Genomic DNA, 12,043 nt, shown 5'->3' with positions numbered 1-12,043 from the left:
TTTTAGTCCCTTCATTTTGGATGTCGATGCTTACTGTCTGACTTGGCTCAGATTTTAGTTCCTGCCTGTTGGCTTGTGACTGGCTTTTACCACTGGTTTGTGGTAAAAATCCCTGACTCTCTGCCTTCAACATTAGTAAAAGTGCCCACACCCCAGTCATGTGATAATATATTTTTTGCCAAGCTAGGACAAGCTAGTTGCTCCTTGTTGCTGCTCCAAAGCTGCCTGTATGTGAGATCCCTATAACTCTGCTTTTTTTTCAACTATTATTTCCCTCCTTTTTACTGGGTGATCATTGCACCAGGTGTTTGTGCAACGGTAGGCCTTTTGACATCATTGTGGCACTTTCAATTAGCAGTGCTCGTAGGTGCATCCATAACAATAACATACATCTTGGTAGATAGGACTGAAATTTCCATAATGGAGTCTGAGATGGCAAGGGCTGCTTTCTGGTTATAACACTGGCCACAAGCTGTTTCTGCTCTGCTCGGTTTTGGTTTATTTGTCACATTAACAAAGTCGTGCAAATAATCCTTGCAGCTGGTTTTTTTTTTTGTTTCCTTCCATATTTTATCAATGCACCTCCATAAAACATGATTTGCCCCTTGTTCAGCATTTATCCCTTTGCAAAGGAAGATGCAAAGTGCATGCTCCACACATTTTTTTATCCAGCACAACCAAACTCAGAATTCCTCTAATTTGGCTGCAGCATGACAAAATCAAATATGTTAATACATAAAACCTGCTCTGGGCAGTGTGACTTTCCAATCCTTGGATGCTACAATTCCACATTGAGCATGTGGTCTCTAGTATCAGTCTTCACTTACATTTGCATTTAATCTGAAAAACCGTTGTTTGCATCATAAATATGGCTATTTAGTGAACAACATAAGGTCAAATACTGATTTTTGCCATAGAGCTAATCCAGATCTTATTGGTAGGGGGAATTTTCAGCTGCAACTTATTTTTTTCTCTGGAAAATTGTGCACTTGGGTCAACTGAAAGCTTCTCACAAACTGCTTTTAGGTTTGTTGGGCAGAGGGAAACTTTAAGCAAGTCTGAAAGATGCAAGCCATTTAATTTCAGCCTTTTTAAAATTAAGGCTTTCAGTTTTTAATGACAGATGTTTGTCTTTGAAATGCAATTAGCTTTCATTTATAACTTTAAAAACAGTTTAAAAGCTCAAACAGAACAAAGCATTTCATTGCAGGTAGAAGAACAATGTTTTGGCTTTTTGCTTCACTCAGAAATATATGTAAAGAACCATATTGAGCTGACTATTTCCAACCCCCGCTTCAGAAATGCCAAAAAACTGAAATCCCCTTGCTGCACAACCAGTTCTATTTCTAAGTTCCAGTCCAGTGACTTAATAGAAAGACCCATCCCTTTTCTCTTCTTTTACCAATACTGCTTTTTCAGACCAGGTGTCAAAAGCCAAACCTACGTTTTTATACAAAGGGACTCCTGCAAGGCAGCAAGAGGCTGTTAATGAGAGGTGGAGTCAGACCAGCCAAAAATTTCCATGGACCCCAAGGGAGACAATGAGGGGCAAAGGTGGGAGAGAAGAATAGGCTCATCAGCATCAAGTGATTCTGTGAGGACTACCGGCACAGCCAATTGTTTCAAAGGTTGTTGGGTATTTTTGTCCTTTTCTTGTTCGTCAGTAGGACCTTGAATCTGTGATGTGTAAAACACGTCTTGTTTGATCCAGTAACAGCTAGAGCCTGTCATGCAAATAAAAACGGGGTGAGTTCCACAGACTCCTCAGACCACTGGGTAGCTTGGTATTTAATCACCAGGAAGGAGGAAATGCTTCCTGTTGCACTTGCAAGACTTATGAAATGTCTTTGTAATTATAGTGATTCTATCCCGGCAGCTTTCCTCTGTAATAAGCTCTCTGCGGCTGGCAAAGAAACAAAACAAAAAAGGCTGAGAGTTAGTTAGGAAGGAACATTTCAGCCCTCAATGCAAGTTCACTGCCATCTATTAATTAATGAAAGCCAATATCACTGCTTTAGTTGGTCTGGAATTAGAATTAGAGACACAAATGATAGTTACACTGACTTTAATACCAAACTGCAAAAGTAACCTATTAATCACCTGGCCATCTCAACCTGAATTAAAGGTGGTGATGTTTCCAAGAAAAGCTCAGAGGATGTGGGCCTAAGCCAGACCTTCCCTTAAAGACATGATCTTTATCTCTCGGATGTGTGCGGTAAGTAGCACTAAGAATAAGCTAACAATATAGCACAGTGTGAAAGCACTTGACTTCCTTTGGGCGTATCACTTACATTTCATTTCCCTTTCATGTAATCTACAGATTAATGTTGGTATTGGGATTTTGTTTTTAACAAGGCGGGTAATTAACCAACGCAACAGTTCATCAGGAAAAATTTATTGTTTTCTTGAGGCTATCTTAGGAACCCAGCTGATATCAGGCTTCTTTTCTGATAGAGACACTGTATAGAAACCCAGTGTCTTTCCCAAAAAGCTTGTCACATAAGTATGATACTCAATTTCCCATTAGCTGGGGTCTCAAAATCAAGAGGGAGTGTTTTTTCCCCCACTATGTGTGTTGCTAATTCAAACTCAAATGATTAGGCTCAATCAATAGCATTCAGTGACTTGTGCCATGCAGAAGGTCAGATGAGATATGCTTAGACTTTTTCTGGCCTTAAATAATCTATGAGTAGCTGCTGGCAAAAAGTCAGTGTTTGTCAACACAATGATCTCTTCAGGCCCCTGGTTTCTACCTACCTTTAGACCAGGAGGTGACTGGTATTTCAGTTAGTTTGTATAAAGCTGTAACCACTTCAATGGAGTTGGGTACTAGTGCAGAACTTTTTGAACAAACATTATTTTACAGGTTTTCTTTTAATAAATTTGCTTTGTCTATGGTGTGAAAGGGGAAGAGACAGGAACTGCAGGTTTTCCATGATATTCCCTTCCCTGACAGGTGAAACAGCATAGGCAGGAGAGGCTTCATCTTGGCAGTTCTACAGCTGCCTGAGCCTGCAAACTAAAGGAGGAAGTGGGTAGAAGCTGAGAGAGGAGTGGATGGGCAGGAAGGGGACGCAGAGTGCATCGGGTGGAGAAGAGCTCAGAAGGGACTCGGTGTGGCATGCTGGGGAGGCAAGGTGGGAAACTGACCCTGGGAGAGCTGGGTGAGAGCAGGGAGTTGGCACGCAGCTGGAAGAGGCTGCAAATGGCAGAGGAAAGACCCAGTGATGAGGGGTGGAGCCAGGAAGTTGTGTGTGGCTTGCCCATACAGCAGAGCCTGCTGTGCACACCAGTGAAGAGCAACCAGGGAATGAGTCCAGAGGAGCTCAGCTGGAGACAGGAGAAGAGCCTTGAACGCAGCTAAGACTGGCAATGCTGGAACTCCAGGCCACATCACAGGGAACAGTGGGGACAGAAGTCAGGAGGCAACATGAGTCCCAATAGGGACAAACCCCATTGCCCTAGAGTGGACCCGGGCTGGGAAGCAAGTCAGCTGACAGGGATCAATCCCTGTGAATGGGCAAAGTCATTGAGGCCAATCAGCGGCCACAAAAGGGAGGGACCCGAGTGAGGACCCTATTGGGATTGAAGGGCACAGCAACTCATAGACTAGCCCTAGAGCTTGGTTTGGGATAAACACTCATTATCCATGAGTACACCCCAACAAAGGCTGCACATGAGAAGATTTTGTTAACTCTCTTAAATAATAATTTAGAGAATAGTTTTTTTTGACTCTACGCCATGATGAGATTACTCACAAGGGCATTGGGCTGAAACGGCCAATGGCTGAAGAATAGCCAATGGCTGGAGAGCTTCTTTCCTCCTGGACAGTGGGACACAGGTGAGAAGAGATGACCTGTAAAGAGAAAGCCTTAGGACAATGGCACCTGGTCAGGCCCTGGATGTAGTAAGGGTGGGGTAAAGGGGAGGTTGGAGGCCCACAAAGAAACCAACAGAGTGAGATTTCACAAGGATCCTGCAGTGTTGTCTCCCAACAAGCACATCAAGACATGGCAGGAGAATGAACAACTCACAGGACATGCAGGAGTATCTCTCTCCAGATCTTACCCTGACGTCGTAAGGAGGTAGAGTGTTAGGTAGGAAAGGACACAAGCCATACAACACATACCAGCAACATATGGTTACAGTTCCTATTGCATAAATCCATTTCCTGAACCAAAATATATTGGTTTTCACAATTGTTTTAGATGGGTATTGCAAAAGCAAATTTTAAATTCACCATTGCATGCAGGCACATCAAAAATCTGAAACAAGGAACCCCACTTATCCTGTCAAAGAATAGATGTTGCATATTATCTACATATCCAATGAAACCCTTTTCAAATTTTGGGTACTTACAATGACTTGTTTCAGAGGAAGTAGCAAGTTGAGAATTACTCACCAGTTTTTTTTTGGTTATTTAATTCTAAATAATGATTCAATTCAAGAAAAATGTAAATGGATAGAAAGGAAAGTGCCATATGTATATAAAGAGCTTAGTCCATCTGTCTGTGTGTCTGTCTGTCCATAACACTCGTTAAAGGTGCCGGGAGCCCAGTGTGGCAGGGAGGGCAAAGGGAGGGGCCAACTCAGGAAAAGTGGGAGCCGGGCTTCCGGCTAATGCGAGAAGAAAATTAGATGCACAACACCATCAAGAATGCCATGCAAATGAATCACAATTGTATAGAAAACAATTATATACACAACGTAATCAAGTTTTGCAAACGAGTTGCAAGAAAATGCCGCTGGGAGAAGACCATTAGATGCACAACACCATCAAGAAAGTTGTCATGCATCTGTCATTCTTGACGGGCAATTTGCTAGTATTAAATAAATTATAAATTGGGAAACTTGGTGCTAGTCTTTAATAGCATCTACTATATATGCAAGTGGAATACCTCCACTTAAAAGCAATTTATTGGTACTACTCGGAAACTTGTCAGTTTTAAGTTCTCCATCCAGACGTTCTAGTTCTCTTCTTCCTACCTGGTTTTGACTGTGTTTGTGTTGTTTCTTTATGAAAACGGAAGATGAAATGCAAATAAGTAGGTTTTCAGTCTCTCCGCTGCATAAAGAACTCTCAGTTCTAGAATGTGAGCTTGCCCACTGGCTTCACCACATTGCAGATGTACCACACTTTACATTCATCTAGTCCCTCTTGTACAAAAACATTAAAATGCTCTTGGTTTTTATGAACTTATATTAGGAAATGTGTGCAAATCACCAAGTTAATGTAGTAAGAGAACTTAATATTCAGAACTTAATGTTGCATTCACTCTCATTGTTTTTTCTCTTAATTGTAATAAAGTTAAGCTTGGATTGCACGTTACCTCTAATGAGTAAGGAAGATTTATGAATATTTTCCTCCCACAGTGGACTTGTTATACAGACTTATACTTAGTAACATGGTCTGAGTTACATAATTAAAGCATGTGTACTGCAATTTTGTTGTTCTATTTTTACATAAGACATGTTGGGTATGTATATGTAGTTCTCAAAATGGCACTGGTGAATCCTTAATGTCCTTAGTGCAACCTTTGTACAATTCATTTTAGTAGATAAAATGAATAGAGGCCAGAGCAATAAAATGTGCAATTTGATCTTTTAGACTGTACAAAATGAAACCTAAGGTGATTACAGGGATCTAGCCTGGGTTGTTTGGCACAGTACATCAGTGCATGCTGGTCTATTTGGGGAATAATATTAGGGTAAAATAGAAACATTTTAAGATCGTTTCAGTTTTGAAGGGCTTGGATGAGTTGGTAACTAGGCCAGAAGGTCTAGCCATATCCTCAAGGTCACTGTCAGTTAAGATGCTAAATACTCTGGGGACTGGAACACAGTAAAGAAGGGTGAAGAAAAATAAAATATTGGGATGCATATGTGAATTTTTCTTAACCTGGAGTGCCATTAAACTTGCAGTGTGTTGTTGCGCTCCTTGTCTCCTGATCCAGCCCTAGTGTTGCTAGAAACATTGTTGTGGGGTGTATGGGAGTGAGGAGCATGTGGGGAGTTGACACTGAAAGTTCGACTGTGTAATATGTTGCTGTTTAAAAAAGAAAAGGCAAATAAAATGAAAGAAGTATTCCACTGTATGTGCATGTGAGAGAAAGCAGCCCATGTAAATGAGACATTGCTTATGTGATCCTTTTAATTTCCTATTCCTTTCAGATTCTGTATATTCAGTAGCCATGCATGCCAAGCTGCACTGTACCCTATGGAAAATAGAATATTAAACATTTGAGATAATTGAGAGATCACTTAATTTCTCTTTGGTCTTACTGGGTGCATCAGCATGGGCTATTAAGGCAACAAAATAAACTCTGAAGCAGTTCCTGCTGGAGTCAGCTTCTCCTTGGTGCAGCATCTATACATACAGCTGGGACTGTAACACTTTGAGGTGGGATGGAGCAGTCCTGGGCTGGCTGGGTCCCTGGGGTTCAGCACCAGGCTCTGGGTGGTGGCAACAGGCAGCAGAGGGGCCGGCAGGGGCACAAGTGCTAGACAGCAGGCAGCCCCTACACTTTAGCACCCTCAGGTGCCAGCCAGGCCCTGGCACCATCTACACGTGTGCTCCAGTGGATATAATTACTTTGCTGTAGGATAGTGCTTGTCCCTGATAGTACTAACTTATGGTGGAGTTAATTAATTTACTGTGCCCTAATACCAGTGCATGTGTAGACTGTGACACTTTACTGCACAGCTAATTAGTCAACTAGTAAACCACACATGTAGGTGCACACATTGAGCTCCTAAAAGTAACACTAGAAGATGACAGGGGACTTTACAGTTTATGCAGAAGGCCCCCAGTACTTCCTGCGGCATAAGGTACTCCTGGGAACACAGGTTTAGAACATACAAAATACGTGGCATCAGGACCCAAACATATGCTTGTTTGACCTCATGGGTCCAATCTAAATCCCCATTTGGTAGCAGGGGTTTTCTGTTTGATATAGATGTCTTGCTGCTGTTGCTGCCAAGAAGCTGTCAGCTCCTTCTGCTCCACAGTTCGAGTGAACAGAAGCAGCGAGTATAACCAGATTAGCTGTATTCACTGTCAGCCAGGTAATCAGGCTGACAGAAGGGATAGGTGCAAGGGTACAGACACCTCATGTCTTAGGCATCTTTTATACTTACGTGGGTATACCATTAGTTCAGTCATTATTTATTAGGGCTATGCAAAGCTTTGGTCCCTGATTCCATTGGGTGGAGATTCAGTGGCTGAATCTCCAAATCCGAATCGAATCAGAAGGCCCTTTAAGCTCTCCAAATTGAATCCGAACCCTCCAAAACAATTTGGAGAGATTCAGTGATCTGGACATAGACACAGATTTAAATGTTTTTTTCTACATACCTCAGGGTAGCAAGTGGCTCATGAATCCCGAGATGCTAGGGCAGATGCAGAGTCCCATAGGAGTGCAGGGGAGCTCCCCAGCACACTTGGCAGCAGACCCAGGAGTCGACCAGAAGCACTTCCGGTTCCAAATGAAGGGACCTCAGGAGGTGCCGCAAGTTTGGGGGCTGGGGGGAAACACCTCAACTCGACTTTTTCGTGTGTAGCTAGTAAAGCAAAATCAATTGATTGGGTTTTTATTATTACTATTATTTTATTTTTTTTAATTATTTTTCATATCATTTAAATTAACAAAAAGATTCCTGTTGGTTTCAATGGGATTTTCATCAGGCTCATATTTTAAGATATAGTTTGATGGTTACTGCCAGCTGTGTATAGAAAGAACTCCTGCCTTCCCTGTTCTTTTGAACTGAACGGGTAGCTACACTGGAGTGCTTTCATGCCTTCTTCTGAGGTTTTGGCAACTAGTTGAGACTGTATATGCAGGGTGCTGCACTTGGGCAGTAGAAACCAGCAGCGATGGGAAACTCCCTTCTTGAGAGGGACGGAGGCACGGAGGCAGAAAGGGATCTTGGAGTCATTACTGACTCCAAGACGAACGTGGGCCGACAATGCGAGGTCACGGTTGGCAGGGCTAACCGCAGCTTGTCGTGCATCCACAGGTGCATCTCTAGCAGGGCCAAGGAAGTGATCCTCCCCCTCTATGCGGCACTGGTCAGGCCACAGCTGGAGTACTGCGTCCAGTTCTGTGCGCCCCACTTCAGGAGGGATGGGGACAGCATGGAGAGGGTCCAGCGGAGGCCACCCCCATGATCTGGGGACAACAGGGCAGACCCTACATTGAAAGACTGCAGGACCTCAACCTGTTCAGCCTTCACAAGAGAAGGCTGAGGGGGGACCTGGTGACTGTCTATAAACTCACTAGGGGGGACCAGAAGGGTTTAGGGGAGATGCTGTTTCCCCTAGCACCCCCTGGTATGACAAGGAACAATGGACACAAGTTATTAGAGAGCAGGTTTAGATTAGACAGCCACAAGAACTACTTCACAGTTAGAGCGGCTAGGAACTGCAACCAACTTCCAAGGGAAGTGGTGCTGGTTCCTACCCTGGGGGTCTTTAAGAAGAGGCTTGATGACTATCTGGCTGGACTCATCTGAGTTCAGTCTTTTCTCCTGCCCAGGCGGGGGGCTCGGACTTGAAGATCTACAAGGTCCCTTCCGACCCGGCTTCTATGATTCTATGTATATGGGCTTAAGACTCAATATTGTAGGTAGGCCCATAACCGACTTGAAATATGCACGTTATTTTAATGGAAGCTAATGGTCTGTTCATTTGCTTAGGATGATGAGTGTTCAGGGGTGGATCCAGGCGGGATATAATAGTGCAGTTGCACCTACCTTTTGTTCCTGCTCCACCCAAACTTTAAAACCATCTGCTTGGGAAGAGCAGCAAAACTTTTATTCCGGCAATGCTGACAGACAGTTGATTTCAGGGCTCATAGTTTCCTTAATTCCTGCTAACCTTTCTCCACTCCACAGGTGTTAACAACCCTGTATCCATTTCAACAGTCTTGATATTCCACTATTAAATTATCTTTTCTTCTGTAATTTTATTGCCTGTTAGCTAGTCCTGGGAATCTCTGTCTCCTGTTTCAGAGCCCTGTGGACTTTTTAGCTCTAGTTAAAAATCTTAAGTCAGATGTGTTTATATTAACTCCAGTTTAGAAATGACTAATGATGAAGGACTGGAGGTACTGTCAAGACTCTCAAGAGGGCTAGGTTTTGTTTTATAAATCTGAATATACATTTAACTATAATGCCTACAGCAATAACGAGACAATATCTTTTGACTATTTTGGCCAGGTCCAGATGAGCGTGGCTATGCGGTATATGGCGCTACAGACACATCTGCAGCACCACACACTGCACGTTCAACTGGTCTCCATAGTGCAAGGTAGCAATGCAAGGAGGTTTTTTTGAGCCCGAGAGATGTCAGGGTCAAAATAACCCATGCAAAACTAAAAGTGGAGTTGCACATGTGTGGGGGCAATGCATGCTGCCCAAACCTGGAGTCTGGCTAGCCACAGTCATGCTCTGGCTACCGGCCAGGCTCTGAGTAGCAGGATTGGCTCTGCTGCAGCTCTAGAAGGCCCCCAGGTAAGGCTTCTGGGACCAGTCTCATGCCGGCTGCAGCCTGCCCTGTCCCATTTGGGGTAACTACCACGTGCCAGAGGGCACATGGCATAGGCATTCCCTTGGGACATCCATGCTCATATCTATTTTGAGATTATTAATTTGAATAACCTTCTAATTTGAGTCTATTTTGCCTAGTTTGCTGTGGTTTTTTCAAACTTTATATCTATAATCCAGCAAATCCATGAATATTCCAGTAGTTATATATTTTTTTGCTTTGATCTTAAATTGAATAATAGTGCCCCCTAGCATATTAGTCAAAATTATTATTATTATTATTTTTTGTAACTGGAGAAAAATATGCGGTGTGTTATATGTGATGATGTGCCACGCCGTCTGCACCTCACTTTTTCAAATTCCTAGATCTGCCCATGTGCGTGCTCAAAAACATTTGTAGGATAAAAGCTCTCAGTGGTTCATTGCCTGGTCCAGGGGCAGCTCCCTGCACTTTTCTTCCTTCCTGTGTCAAGCATTCTCATTCATTCTCATATGACTTCTCTGGCAAGGGGATAATAATGTGATAGTACCATTGTGATGTTACCATGAAATGTTAGCGCAGCAGAGTTGGTAACACAATTCAGCATTGCACTCGGGGCGGGTTTTCTATAAAGAGAGCTGCAGTAATTAGCAGTGGCCCTATTCATTATTTATCTGCGTTGCCTGTGATTTTAGTTGGAAGTGTTATCTGAATAATAGATGTCCTGCTGTTTTCATCAAGTGTATCTAAAAGGACACTTTCAAAAGCTGTTAGTAGGCATATCCTTTTCCTTTTCCTTTTTTTTTTTTTTCTTTTTTTCATCATATTTAATCTCTGCTGGAAACTAAATTCATGGTTCATGGATGCTAAAATCATCTAGAGAAGAAGAATCTTCTTGACGTATCAGTTTCCATAAACAGAACAGGTTTTATTTTTCTTTATTCTTGAGAGCCTGTTAAATAGCATAATGTTTATGAAGCAACTTCTGAGTACAGGCAGTCTTCAACTTACAACATTTCAAGTTACAATGTTTCACACTTACAACATTTATAAATTGACACCCCGTTTCAAGTTTCTGATGGCAGTTTCAACTTTACGATACTTGATCGGATGTGACGCCATGCCAGCGACCAAGTTCAAGACTCCAGAAAAACCTGCAGCCAAGACTCCTGAAAAGACTCCTGCCAAGAGTCCTTCAAAAAGTCCAGCAAAGTCACCTCAAAGAAGTCCTTCCAAATTAATATGATTGCTACTTACAGTATAAATACATTAATGTCGCTATATTATGCATGCATAATTGACTGAGTACGAACTTCTTGGTTATTTTTGGTGAAAATAGGGTATCGGGCCTTGATTGAGGAGCCAATCCCCCATTTATAACATTGCTTCCTATGGGAAAATCAGTTCTGAGTTGCAACGTTTCCACTTAAGGCGCAGTTTTCAGGAACCAGTTGTGTCCTAAGTCCAAGGACTGCCTGCACTGTTCAAACACATAGTAAGAGAAAGTTCTGGTTCTGAAGAGCTAATTCAACAAGAGAGAGATAAAGGTTAAGAGAGAGGGAGTTTTTATGGGGAGCACAACTTTGATGATAAGCTCTTCAGTCTAGCATGCAGAGGTCTAAAAAGATGCAGTGGCTGGAAGTTGAAGTGAGAGAAAATTCAGACAAGAAATAAGGAACAACCTTTAACAACTAGTGTTACTATAATAATGGGAAAAGCTACTGCAGTGGATGCTCTATCATTGGAAGCCTTGAAATCAAGACCTGTTCTAGTTCAAACATGACGAAGACTATCAAGCATTAATTACCTATATTGTGTGGGCAATCAAGCCAGATATGGCGATAGTGCTTTTGAGCCTAATAATCTGTGGCTTCCTTTTTTACTGAGTTCCCATCCCCAGCCCAATCCTAGTAAAAGTGTAATGACTGTACCTGTCCTAAATGTCCTAGGTAAACCCAGTTGTTGCAAGACAGGATGCTGATGTGCCAGTGATACATGAATCAAAAAACGCAGCATGGGAAATCAAAGGCACACAGCATTCATGGCCATGTTTTGCTAGCTTGGTCTCAGCGCACAGGAAGTTTCCCCATCCCATCCCAAGCTGTTGACTCCTGCTTTGAATGCTGGTTATTTAAGCATTCTCTATTTTTCAAATGTTGGTATCTGAATTAATTGGGTGGCTTGGGGCTAGATCTGATTAAGCATGTCAAGCTTGATTTAGGCAGATCTGAGCCATTTGCTCAGGTGAGTGTGGGGTGTCCTGGATGCTGGTCTGTGCTCCCAAGATGGACTTTGCATGAAAGAGTCAGTGGATAAAATGCAGAAACAGTTCTGGGGCAGAGCGTGGAACCGCTCTTCTCTCCCAGCTGAACAGCCTAAGCACAAGGCTAAATTCATACTTCATTATGTGCTCATGCTTCTCGTCCTCCCCTGCCCACCCTGACCATCTCTGAGATGTCACATTTGGCTGTGCCCAGAAGTAGATCTCTTGGCACCTGTGAAATTGTAAAGCCAATCAGG

This window comes from Crocodylus siamensis, chromosome 5, assembly GCF_052110815.1.
Source record: "Crocodylus siamensis isolate JL-2025a chromosome 5, ASM5211081v1, whole genome shotgun sequence".
Classification (NCBI taxonomy): Eukaryota; Metazoa; Chordata; order Crocodylia; family Crocodylidae; genus Crocodylus; species Crocodylus siamensis.
This window is presented reverse-complemented; position numbering follows the sequence as displayed.